Source organism: Callospermophilus lateralis, chromosome 2 (assembly GCF_048772815.1).
Source record: "Callospermophilus lateralis isolate mCalLat2 chromosome 2, mCalLat2.hap1, whole genome shotgun sequence".
NCBI lineage: Eukaryota > Metazoa > Chordata > Mammalia > Rodentia > Sciuridae > Callospermophilus > Callospermophilus lateralis.
The window spans coordinates 33,208,587-33,220,573 of NC_135306.1; positions in this window are offsets into that span (position 1 = coordinate 33,208,587).

Below are 11,987 nucleotides of genomic sequence, written 5' to 3' on the forward strand. Positions count from 1 at the left end.
CTGGGGCCTACCCAGGCTGTGGAAGTCCCTCCTGAAGTTGGTTCTGGCAATTTCCTCCAACCCAGGACTCCTGCCTTTTTTTTTTTTTTTTTTTTTAACCACTCTGTGCTCTACCTACACTGAAATATTTTGAGTCACCCTAAAGGATCATGTTCTATCACCTTCAGGCCTTGGCACAGACTTTTCCTGTGCGTATTCACTTCCTACTCCTCCATCTCCATCATACTGAGCCTCCTCTGGCCACCTCCTGCAGGTCCTTCAGTGTAGCATTCATTTCCTCTGGCTCCTTCTCTAATCTCCCCCAGGGAACCCTTTTCTTTGCCCACTTCCTACCCTCAAGGTAGCTACCTCTTCTCTTGACCAGTCTCTGAGCTCTTTCAGGTCAGGACTCATCTGGGCCACCTATTCAGCATCAACCCCAGGGCAAACCCCTAGGGATATGTGGTGCCCAGAAGAAACAGAGGCCTTGTATTCTGTGTCCTACAGGGCCAGGAGCTCCTTGAGAGCAGGGCCTGGATCATTTCTTGCTGGGTCCCACACATCAAGCACAGAACTTCTAATAGATGCTGATAAACATTATCTGAATGAGCATGCGTGGAAAAGATGAAATGATGGTGAGACTGAGGCATAATTGACTCCATCTGCTACTCCTCAGGCCTCATTCAGCCCCTTGGGTTAACATGACTGTTCTGAATTGTTATTGAAGCCAGTTTTCTGGCCAGTTCCCCTGAGGAAGACATGGGGGATCAACCCACCAACCTGACCGCTGAGTCACATCCCCAGCCCTATTTGGTATTTTATTTAGAGACAGAGTCTCACTGAGTTGCTTAGTGCCTTGATAAATTGCCAGGAACCTGCCCAGACATCAAGTGGCCACAATCTGATTCACCTAAGGTTCTTAACTGTTTCTTCTGACACCCTTGCTGGGCACAGCCACACCCGCACCTGGTTCCTGCTTCCTCTATCTTAGAACATGAATATCATCCCTATAACATGAATATCCCTGCAACATGGATATCACCTCTCTGCTGTCCCTGAAAGAATAACCCCCTTCACATCTGGGAGGTGAAAGTCTCCCTTGAAGGATTTTTGACCTGTAACACACCTGTGTTTTTTCTTTTCCAGAATCTTCTTTTCCCTAAACTTCTCCTCCCTGATCTTCTTTTCCCTGAACTTCTCTTTCCTGATCTCCTCCCTAATCTACTTCTCCCTGATCTTCTCTGATATTCTTTTCCCCAAACTTCTCCTTGATTTTCTTTTCCCAAAACTTCTCCCTAACCTTCTCCTTCCCGATCTCCTCCCCCATCTTCTCTCATGGTCTTTTCTCTAAACTTCCCCCTGATCTTCTTTTACCTAACCTCCTTCCTCATCTTTTATGATCTTCTTTCCCTAAACTTCTCCTCCCTGATCTGTTTTCCCCTGATTTTCTCCTTCCTGATCTCTCCTCCCTAATCTCATTTTCTCTGAATCACCTCTATAAAGGCCCCCTGTTCCTGCAGATGGGCAAAATCACAGCCTTTGGGACAGGAGTCCCCTATGTTTCTCCTTTGCTAGCAAAACAATACGCCTTCTTTTTCCTTTTTCCCAACACTGTGTCTTCATTATTGGATTGGCATTGGGGACAAGGACCGCGCTTTCAGCACAACCAGCAGATCATTCCTGAACTCCCTCTGTGTGCCGGGAGCCAGTATCAGGCACTGGGAACAGAATGGAGAACAGAGAGCCATGGTCCTTTCCCTGCGAACTCTAGTTTACAATAAAGGTGAATTATATTCACACATATATGATCACAAAAAGCAAACTGAGTGCGGTGTAAGAAAGGAATGCAGGGACCTACTTTTGAAAGAGTCAACTTTGAGGCTGAAACCCCCACTGCACCCCAAATTCCCTCCAAATGATAATAATCTCTTCCTGTACTGGGTCCCTCACAGGATGCAGAAACAACAGTGTCCTCAAAAAAGTCCAAGGTCTGGGAAAAGTCAGGCCCAAGTTCCCCTCCCCGCTGGGGAACTTCACGTTCTCCTCTGTGAGTGGGGACAACCACCACAAGAGGGCAGTGGCGAGACTGCATGAGAAGAGGAAAGGAACCCACCTGGTAGCAGCCCAGACCTGCCCAGCATTTGGAGGGTCTCACTTCCTCCTGCTCCCAGTGGCCTGCCGCTGCCTGCCCACCCTCAGACCTCATCCTGACAGTTTAGGCCTACCACTGGCCTCATCACCTAGGCGGGTGGGGCCTGCCCCTCCTCCCAGTTCAGTCAGGACAATGAGGGTCTTTTGTTTTAATTAGTTATACATGACAGTAGAACACATAAATAGGGTGTAATTTCTCACTTTTCTGATTGTACATGTTGTAGAATCTCATCGGTCATTCAGTCATATATGTCCATAAGGTAATGATGTCTGTTTCATTCCAGTATCCCTATCCCCATTCCCCTCACCTCCCTTCACTCACCTCTATGTAATCTAAACTAACTCTGTTCTTCCCTAGGGTCACCCCCTATTGTGAATTAGCCTCCGCATACCAGAGTAAACATTCGGCCTTTGTTTTTTAGGATTGACTTATTTTGCTTAGCATGATATTCTCCAGCTCCATCCATTTACCAGCAAATGCCATCACTTCACTCTTCTTTGAAGCTGAATGAAAAAGCATCCATCTCCTCTTCTCACCCCTAACTTCAAAGAGTCCCCAAATCTCACATGACTTACACTCTTCCTTCAAGACCTGCATTTTCACGGGCAAGTCCAACTTTTCATCACAGCCATCTCTGGAAACAGCCACAGGACACCAAACTCTCTCCTGTCTTGATTGCTGTGTCTGCTGGCCTGAATGGTCTTCCTGCTCCAACCCTGCTCCTTCCCCAAACCATCTCTACACAGCTCCACATACAATTTCAATTTTTTTTTAATATATTTGTTTTGCCCACTAGTCTGCAAGTGCTGTGTGGGCAGGACCATTCCTATCCATTCCCCTATATAACTCCTCATCCGATGACATTTGAGCCCTTCCATGATCCAAACAAACACTTAATACAGAGTCGTGCACAAAGCAGATTCTCAATTATTTGAGTGAGCGCATGCAGTTGGCTGATAGGCAGTGCAGTTCTAACAGCCAGCAGAAGCTGTCCCCTGACTGGAACGATTCTGTTCAAAGGTTCAGAATCTACACCAGGAAGCAGTGCCACCCCAGGTGCCGCAGTCTCTCGGCTGGGCACAAATCACGAGTCTCCACACAGCTTGTAGACTCAAACAGCAATTCTTTATTCCCGAAACTCACACCGGCCGTCTACAAACACGTTCTGGGGGAATCCACGTTCTCTGCCCAAATCCACTCCGTTCTCTGCCCAAATCCTCTCCTGCCTAAATCCACACCGCATGGGCTTCTCTCAAAAAATACTGTCTGACCCCTAGCACTCAAGAGGAACTCAGCAGCAGGATACGCCCTATTCCAAAAGAGGAACACCCTAATCTCCTATTACTAAACCACCCTATTCTAAAGGGGAAACACCCTACTCTCCTATTATGCTAAACTGCCCTATTCTAAAGGGGGAACACCCTAAACACGGATCCTGCCCTGGTCCTTGAGCAAGGTCACCTTTCAGAAGTCCTTCCACTAGACAGCATGGGAGTAAGCTGGCAAGGAATTTGTCATACCTACTTGGCTGATGGCTCCCAGCACCCAGGTACAACCTTCCGGTACTTACTGTCCTCTCTTTCCCCAGGAACTGCCCACACTCAGCAGAGACATGAGGAATGGGTCCTGTGTTATCCAAACAGGCACTCCTGGCTTACTGTGCGGAGTCGCCCCCAGAGAAGTCCTAACAGGGGGATCAAATTTAAAACTGAAAAAACTCGCCGAGCATGGTGGCGCATGTCTGTGATCTCAGGAGGCTGAGGCAGGAAGATCAAGAGTTCAAAGCCAGCCTCAGCAACTTATCCAGATACTGTCTCTAAATATCTAAATAAAAAATAAAAAAGGGGTGGGGAAGTGGCTCAGTGGTCAAGCACCCCTGGGCTCAATCCCCAGTACAACAAACAAACAACAAAAACAAAAACTAAACTAAAAAAAACTCACTGGAACCTGTATTGCCAGCTCAGGTCCAGAGTGGGGAGGTTCGGGGACAAGGCTGAACCCTGGCATGTGGCCTCACAGGAGGTTTCAGGGGACTGAATGGTGAAGATGTCAAGGGTCCCGGCAGCCATAGCTGTGTCAATAGGGATATAATGTCTAGAACAAGGGACAGGGTACTTCTGGGCACTAGACTATCCTTTGGGCCCACAGTTCAGTAAGGACACTGAGCTAATAAGGAAAGCAAACCTAACACTGGAAACTTGTCATGTGGGTATTCAGTAGTTGAAGCCTTCAAGAGTATTCAAGAGGGATAAATTAGGGGCTGGAGGCACCACATATCAGCAAATATCTGAAGGACCCCATTTAAAAACTGGCACTAGACTCCCCCTGTCCCTTTGCTTATGTTGGCCAAGGGCCCTATGGGAAATTGGACACATAAAATATTTTTATTGATTTGGTGGTGCTGGGGATGGAAACCAGGACCTCGTGCATATTAACCAAGCATTCTACCCACTAAGCTAAACCCCCAGCCCTAAAAGGGTTTTTAAAAGTTAATATTAACAGCAGGGTCCAGGATAATTAAAAAAAAAAAAAAGGTTAAAGCTGCTTTACAGTTCCAGAGATAAAGAATTGTTTTTCAAAGATGGATACCTCTCTACGGAGTGAGCTTCCCATCACAAGGCATCCAACAAAAATCAGGCAGGTGTGTTACATCAGATCAGCAGGGACACTAGATGAGATCTGGTTTTCTCTATCTGGAGGACCTGGCTTTTCCTACATGGAATTGATATATTTTGGGGGTTTTGTCCACATTCCTGGCTTATAACTTCCTCCCAAAGCAGGCCACAGGAAGTACAATTTCTCTTCCCTCAAAGAGGTCATATACCCCAAAAACTCTGTGTCCCTTCTCAAACTGTGCCCTATGCAACTCTTCATCTGTAGCGTACGTAATATCCTTTACAGTAAACTGTAAATTGAAGCGTTTCCAAGAATTCTGTGAGTTGCTCTAGCAAATCAATTGAACCTGAGGAGGGGCTTGTGGGAAATTTGATGGATCGCAGGTTTGTCAAAGCCCAGGTAAAACCACCTGAGCTGGAGGTGATTTTGAGGAACAGAGCCCTCAAATCATGGGATCTGACACTACCCAAATAGATAGCATCAGAAGAGAGTTGAACTCGAGGACACCCAGCTGAACTGCTTGGCAGGTGGAGAAAACATTCTGCATCTGCCGTCAGAGTGGATCTGCTCTGAGTACAGGAGGAAAATCAAGTTTGATTGGAAACTTCTACATGCAGAGTGTGAAGTTTCCATGGGTGTCTGGGGACACCAACTTTGTGAGATCCAGATTGGTGGGTTCTGATTTTAGGGACTCTGGACTCCCTTGAATCATCTACTACCATTTTAGCCCTTCTGCTCCTCGAAATAAAATAATTCATTTGTAAGGCTGGGAGGGGTACGCGATCATTAAAGTGGATTAATACAGATAGGAAGAGAAGTAGAGTTTGGAACAATTGACTTACAAGATCACAAAACTGAGAAGTCTCCCACCCTGAGGTCCCCCTCCTCATCCCAGCACATTGATGTCCAAACACCCAACCACAGGGGTTTTAAGACGACTCCTGTTCTCTGTCCAGAGGTTTCTGCAACTCATGTTCAGTATTATGGGTTGAATCATGTCCTTCCAAAATTCATATGTTGAAGTTCTGATCCCCAGTACCCGAGAATGTCTCTATTGGAAATAGGGTCATGGCAGATAGAGTTGAGAGAAGGTGATTAGGGTGAGCCCTAATACAAGATGACTGGTATCCTTTAAAAAAGGGAAATCTACACACACGGACACACAATATGTCCATTTACAAACCAAGGAGAGAGGCTTGAACAGATTTCCATCTTCCAGAACTGAGATAACATATTTCTGTTGTCGAAGCTTCTCAGGGGAGTATATTAGGACAGCCCCAGGAAACTGCTGCATTTGGTCAGAGGAAAGGCTCCTGAGTGCCAGTGTGCCAGACTCAGGGGAAGGAGACTGACACATGGCCCAGGGTGTTATCGCCAGGGGAGATACGACCAGGAACAGCATGTGCCAAGGGCCGTGAGGTCATACACTGAGGAGCCCATGGAAGGAGGCCTGTGGGCCAGGCCATGTCGGGGCTAACGTCTCTGCTCTGGTTCTTGCACATGGATTTTGCTCATGTGGATGAAGGGAGTGTTTGAATCACAGTTGATGTGAATGTGCAGGAATGTACAGACAGCCACACAGGGCATGTGGGGCCAAGTAGAAGGAAGGAAGGCTGGGAAGGCAGGTTGGTAGCAGCTGATGCCAGGAGTGCTCTGGGGTCACTGAGAAGTCACTGAAAGCTCCTGAGCCACAGGGAGAGGCAGGGATGGGGAGGCCAGCACTGAGGGCTCTGGGGTGGTCTACAGTGCAGGCCAGGGATGTCCCTGGGAATCTGGATTCCCTCGGCCTCACTTCTTTTCTTCCATTTGCCAAACCACCCACATTGTAGAGAGCTCTCAGAAGTTCCTATGCTCTGAGATGAGCCTCCTGCCAGCTGAGTGAACTTGGTCTCAGCAGTCCTGTTGGCTCCCTCACCCCAGGCTTCTCCCTGTGAAGGACGCAGGCAGAAGTCAGGAAGTCGCCACTGCTCTGCATGCTGGGAACTTGCACATCACCCTGAGTCTTGTTACCTCATCTAAGAGGGTCAGAATCTTGACATGGCCTCTGAACAGATGAGTGTGGAAGAGCCATGTAAACTACAGTGTGCCATGGACACATCAGGAACCACGGTTACTTTCATCAGAGGCGGGGCTTAAGGCAGGTGTGGTGGCACACACCTGTATCCCCAGCTACTCAGGAGGCTGAAGAGGGCCGCTTGAGCCCGTGAGTTTGAATCCAGCCTGGCAACATAGAGAAGCTGTCTCAAAACAATTTATGAAAAGGAGGCTTGGGACAAGTCAGACTGTAGCTGCTCAGGCTTGAGCATGGCAGGGCCAGGGTCAGCAGGATCTGGGCAGGCAGCCATGGAAGCATGGGTGGCTACATTAGCAGGGGAGTGCTGTCCTGCAGGAGGCAGCCTATGGCAGATCAGCCCCACCCACTCACTGGATTGGGTCTTTCAACTAGTTACCATTCTAGAGCCTACAGTTCTGTGGCACTCACTAGCTTACCAGAGTGGGCAGGGCTCTCCCAATTTACAGAGGGAATACTGAGTTCCAAGAAACAACAGGTCTTTCCTAAATTTGCAACAGGGTATATGGCAGGGCTGCCTCTCAGAATGTCTGCCCACATCCCTGAGTGTCTTACCGTTCCAACTCTAAACACTTAGCTCTTGTCCTCCTGGACCTTTGGAACCAACAAGGTCTTGTTAACTGGTGTGTACTTTGCTCCCAGAGGAGAAAGAAACTGGCCACTTCCTCATGAGAACTCAGCCGGGAATCAGGGGCCCTCACAATGACAGAGACAGAACAGCAGCAGCTTGGGATTCAGGCAGAGCTGGTTGGAATTCCACTACTGAGTGCTAGGAAGCTTCTACAAGGATTTGCACGAGGCACCTGAACTCTAAACCCTTCAGTTACTACATCTCTAAAAGAGGGTTAGTGTTGGGAGCCACTCTGGACAGAAGCTATGTGCACACTTTTAAGTCCTGAGTAAAGGGGTGCTGAACAGGTATTGCACCCCGCAATATGCTGGGCCTTACCTCCGCTCGGATAAGGTGTGGCTCCAGGAGTGGGCGACACCCAATGGGGTTGAATTACACCCACCTGTTCCTTTGTAATCCTACCCCTTTGCCCTTTTGGGGATAGAATGTTCCATGGAACCTCCCCTTGTGTGTCCCCTATATAAGAATAAAGATTTCCAGTGGCTCTCTCTGTCTTTCCATGGACCCCTAAGGTCACAGAGCCTTCCCCAGATTTTGAAAAGATTTTCACTGTTTTCTTAAATCATTGGAATAGTCAGATTTTGTGAACCCAGCATTGTCGCCAGCTCGGATGGATGGCGATAGGCTAGTTTATTATTTCTCAGGGGAGTTGAGGACTAAGAGAATCTTTCTCAATAAGTGGTTATCTGCTCTTTCTCCTCCTTCAACTAGTGGTGGCAGATGTGCACCATGCTCATGCTCCTATTGCCATTGCTGGAAGACACCTCACTCACCTAGGATCAGTGCTGGGGATCAGTCCTCATCTGGGCCTTTTTCCTCCATTAGCCCAGAGCACATCAGACCTTTCCCACCAGACCATACCTCACCATCTCCAAGGGAGGGTACCTGGGAATAAAAGCAATGAGTCTTGTCTGGCACCCTGTGGCTGACAGAACCTCTGGGTGTAGTACACTGGAGCTTGGACAGCTAGAATGGCCTGCCAGCTCTTACATTGAGCCCCACGCCTTTGGTGGAGCAACCAGAGGCTCACAGAGAGGAAGAGGCTTGGGAAGATCCAATACACCCAGTGGCTAGAACACAGGGCTCTGGATTCTATGTGAGGCCCCACCCCTATCACCCCTGCACTCTGGCTCCCTAGGGCTAGAGTGAGGACAGTGCTGTCACCAACACACACCCCAACTCCTCCTGGCCAGGGGTCCTCAAGTCCCACTTAATCAGAACAACTGTAAGGGCAGATTTCTATTCTCTTCTGTGTCTTCCCAACACCTGTGGGACATTAGAAAACATCCAGTCCATTAAGATCACTGAGCTGGCCTAACTGGCTCCGGGAAGAGCTTCCACACTTGCTGCAGTCCTGGTGGCTTCCCTGAGAACAACTGTTTGGCTGGATGAAGTCTGCTAGTAACTCGACTCCCTTTTTAAACTGTCAACACAGCTGTTATCATCAGCCTGATTAAAATTGATGTCAGCACAACATGACAGAACTGGGTAAAGTGGAAGGTCACAGGAAAGGATCAATAGGTCCTTCTTTGTGGTCCTGTCCCACTGTGCTCTGGTAGCAGGTAGTGTAGCTCACAGGAATGCCAGACACAGAAAGGAAGGCACTCTCCTGTGCCTAACCTAGGTGTGCACCAGCTAGAATTATGGTGGTGATGTGGGAGGGAGCAGGATGCTAGCACCTTCAACAAGACAGCATGCGTTTCAACGGCAGCAAGTGTCACCACATTTAGAGCCTGGATCCCTGTAGCAAGAATGAACAATTGAGAAGGTGGCCACATGGTTTCTAGGATACGTTCTTTCAATTCTTGCCCAGGTCACTGGGCCAGGCCTGGGCCCTCTTTTGGGTTTCAGTTCTCCCATCTTTATAATGAGTTAATGGCTTTCCCCTCTCAGAGCACCGAAGTGTGGTTTCAAATGAAATGGCACGCCACGCTGACACCTTACACGCAGGTGTGCCTGTTAACATGCCTCGGCCCATGGCCTCCCCCAGGAGCCGGATGTCCAGCCCATCACAGCTGCTACCCAGCTCTGACATTTTGTAACCCAAGTATTTGCTGCAAAATTTGGAAGCAAACCCGTCCAATGCAACTCTCCACACAGAAGACAACTGCAGAACTGTGGTCTGTGTTGCGCACTCAAAACCAGAAGTTTCTCAGAATTTTATTCTTTAGCCAAGGGCAGTGGAAACTCCAGCCTCTCTTTGAGGGGAGAATCATGTTAAATGCTTCTGGTAAGCCTACTTTTAAAAGAAAAACACAATAACGATAAAATCCTGGTTGGCAATTCCTTAAGCGTCTCACTAGCTACATGTGCAAGGTCAAGCCAACATTTTACATAGTGAAAGCACAAGAAAGGTTTGGCCTATAAGGTCATCTGGAAGGGTCCAATTACTTTTCCAATCTCCCCTTCTATTCCTTTATTTATTTGTGGTGCTGGGGATTGAACCCAGGGCTTTGTGCATGCAAGGCAAGCACTCTACTAATTGAGCTATATCCCCAGCCCCTATTCCTTCTTTATTTCTCCTTTAATCAAATCTGCCTGTTTTTCTAGAAACTTTCCTGAAAGTATGCCACTTAGAGGCACCACCTCTCCAGTATCTGCACTATACTAACCCACCTGGATGAACCTCTTGTCCTTAGGTCCTATAAGTTAAGGGTAACTCCTGTGCTAATGTCTTCTCTTCCCTTTCTCTTCTTTTGGTTACTATGAGCACCAAGGGCTGGCCATCTCTGTAATCCAATCCCTCTCCCTTCTGCCCAATGAGTCTGGCACATCCTAAGTACATGGTAGTTATGAAGATTTGCAAAGTGGAAGTTAAGGACTCAAGGTTGAGAAAGTCATACAGTTTAAACCAGAAATCAAACTCAATTTCTTTTGCAAAAAAATAAACATTTTAAAACACATGAGACCTAAATTTTAAAAGTACAAAATTTGTAGACTTCCTAAAGACTATGTAACTTTTCTTAGTTATAAATTCCATTTAGATTTTAATCTTTCAGTTTTTTAAATTTTTTTTTAATATTTATTTTTTTAGTTTTCAGCGGACACAACATCTTTGTATGTGGTGCTGAGGATCGAACCCGGGCCGCACGCATGCCAGGCGAGCGCACTACCGCTTGAGCCACATCCCCAGCCCTTTCACACTGTTTTTACATGCATTCCAATAAATACAGCTAAGATTTATTAAAATAACCCTCAAAATTTCCATGAAAAACTATTAGTGACAATGCAGTCACACATTTAGTGAAACTAAATGGTTGAATCACCACTGGAATCAGACTACCTGTCTCCCCCAAATCCCCTTGAGTAAAGGGGTGCTGAGTTCATCAAAAGAGAAAATTTCCACCTTCTGGTAAAGCCACGCTGACCTCGAGCAGCCCATCCACTCCTGGGGGAGGCTTTTCACATTGCTTCTCCTCAGCATGCCTGTCTTGGTAACAAACCACATTCTGTTCACCTGTCAGTCAAACACCATCTGTGTCACAGCCTTGGTGTAAAGCCCATTTTGTCCTCTAGACCTTCCTGTCAGTGAGGGTCACAGAACCTCAGTGCTGCAACAGTCTTCATAAGCCATTTGGTCACACCCCTTCAATCTTAGACTGGGAGGGAACCCAGAGGCCAACACAAGGTCACACAGAAATAAGTTAGCCTTATTTTGTATTTTATTTAGAGACAGGATCTCACCGAGTTGCTTAGAGCCTTACTAAGTTGCTGAGGCTGGCTTTGAAATCACAATCCTTCTGCCTCAGTCTCCTGAGCTGCTGGGATTATAAGCATGAGCCACCATATCTGGCCCATTATTATTTTTCTAGGGTTGGGGATCGAATTCTGGGCCTTGCATGTGCTGGGCAAGTGCTCTATCACTGAGCTACACACCTAAGCCCTGACCATTTATGTTTTTTAAAGGCTATCTTGGCCAGACATGGTGAAGCACAGGAGGCTAAGACAGGAGGATCGTCAGCATCAGCAAGGGACTAAGCAACTCTGTGAAACCCTGTCTCTAAATAAAATACAAAATAGGGCTGGGGATGTGACCCAGTGGTTGAGTGCCCCTGAGTTTAAACCCTGGTACCAAAAAAGAAAAATAAAAGACTATCTCATTTACTCCCACAGTCATCAAGGATGAAGATTAAGATACTCAAAGCATATATAACACACACACACACACAAGCACTTTACCAACTGAGCTATATCCCCAGCCCCTATTCCTTTTTTCTTTCTCCTTCTTATAATGTAAAGAAAAAAAGGCTTCACCAGTATATATGTGTGTGTATATATATACTTGTGCAGTTGTCCATCAACAACCACTCATTTAACAATGTCAAAAATTACCCTGTTTAGTGTTTTAACATGAGCTTACAATTATAGCTCAATTTAAAAATGTAAGCATACAACTAGGCTTTACCAAAGAATAATGTGTTTATTTCACTTAAAGTCTCAAAAATACTTTTTCTGAGCAGTTGTCACACAAAATGACCTAACATGGTGGTGGTGGGTGGTCATTAAAAAAAAAAAAAGTCATTAAAATGAAGAGCATA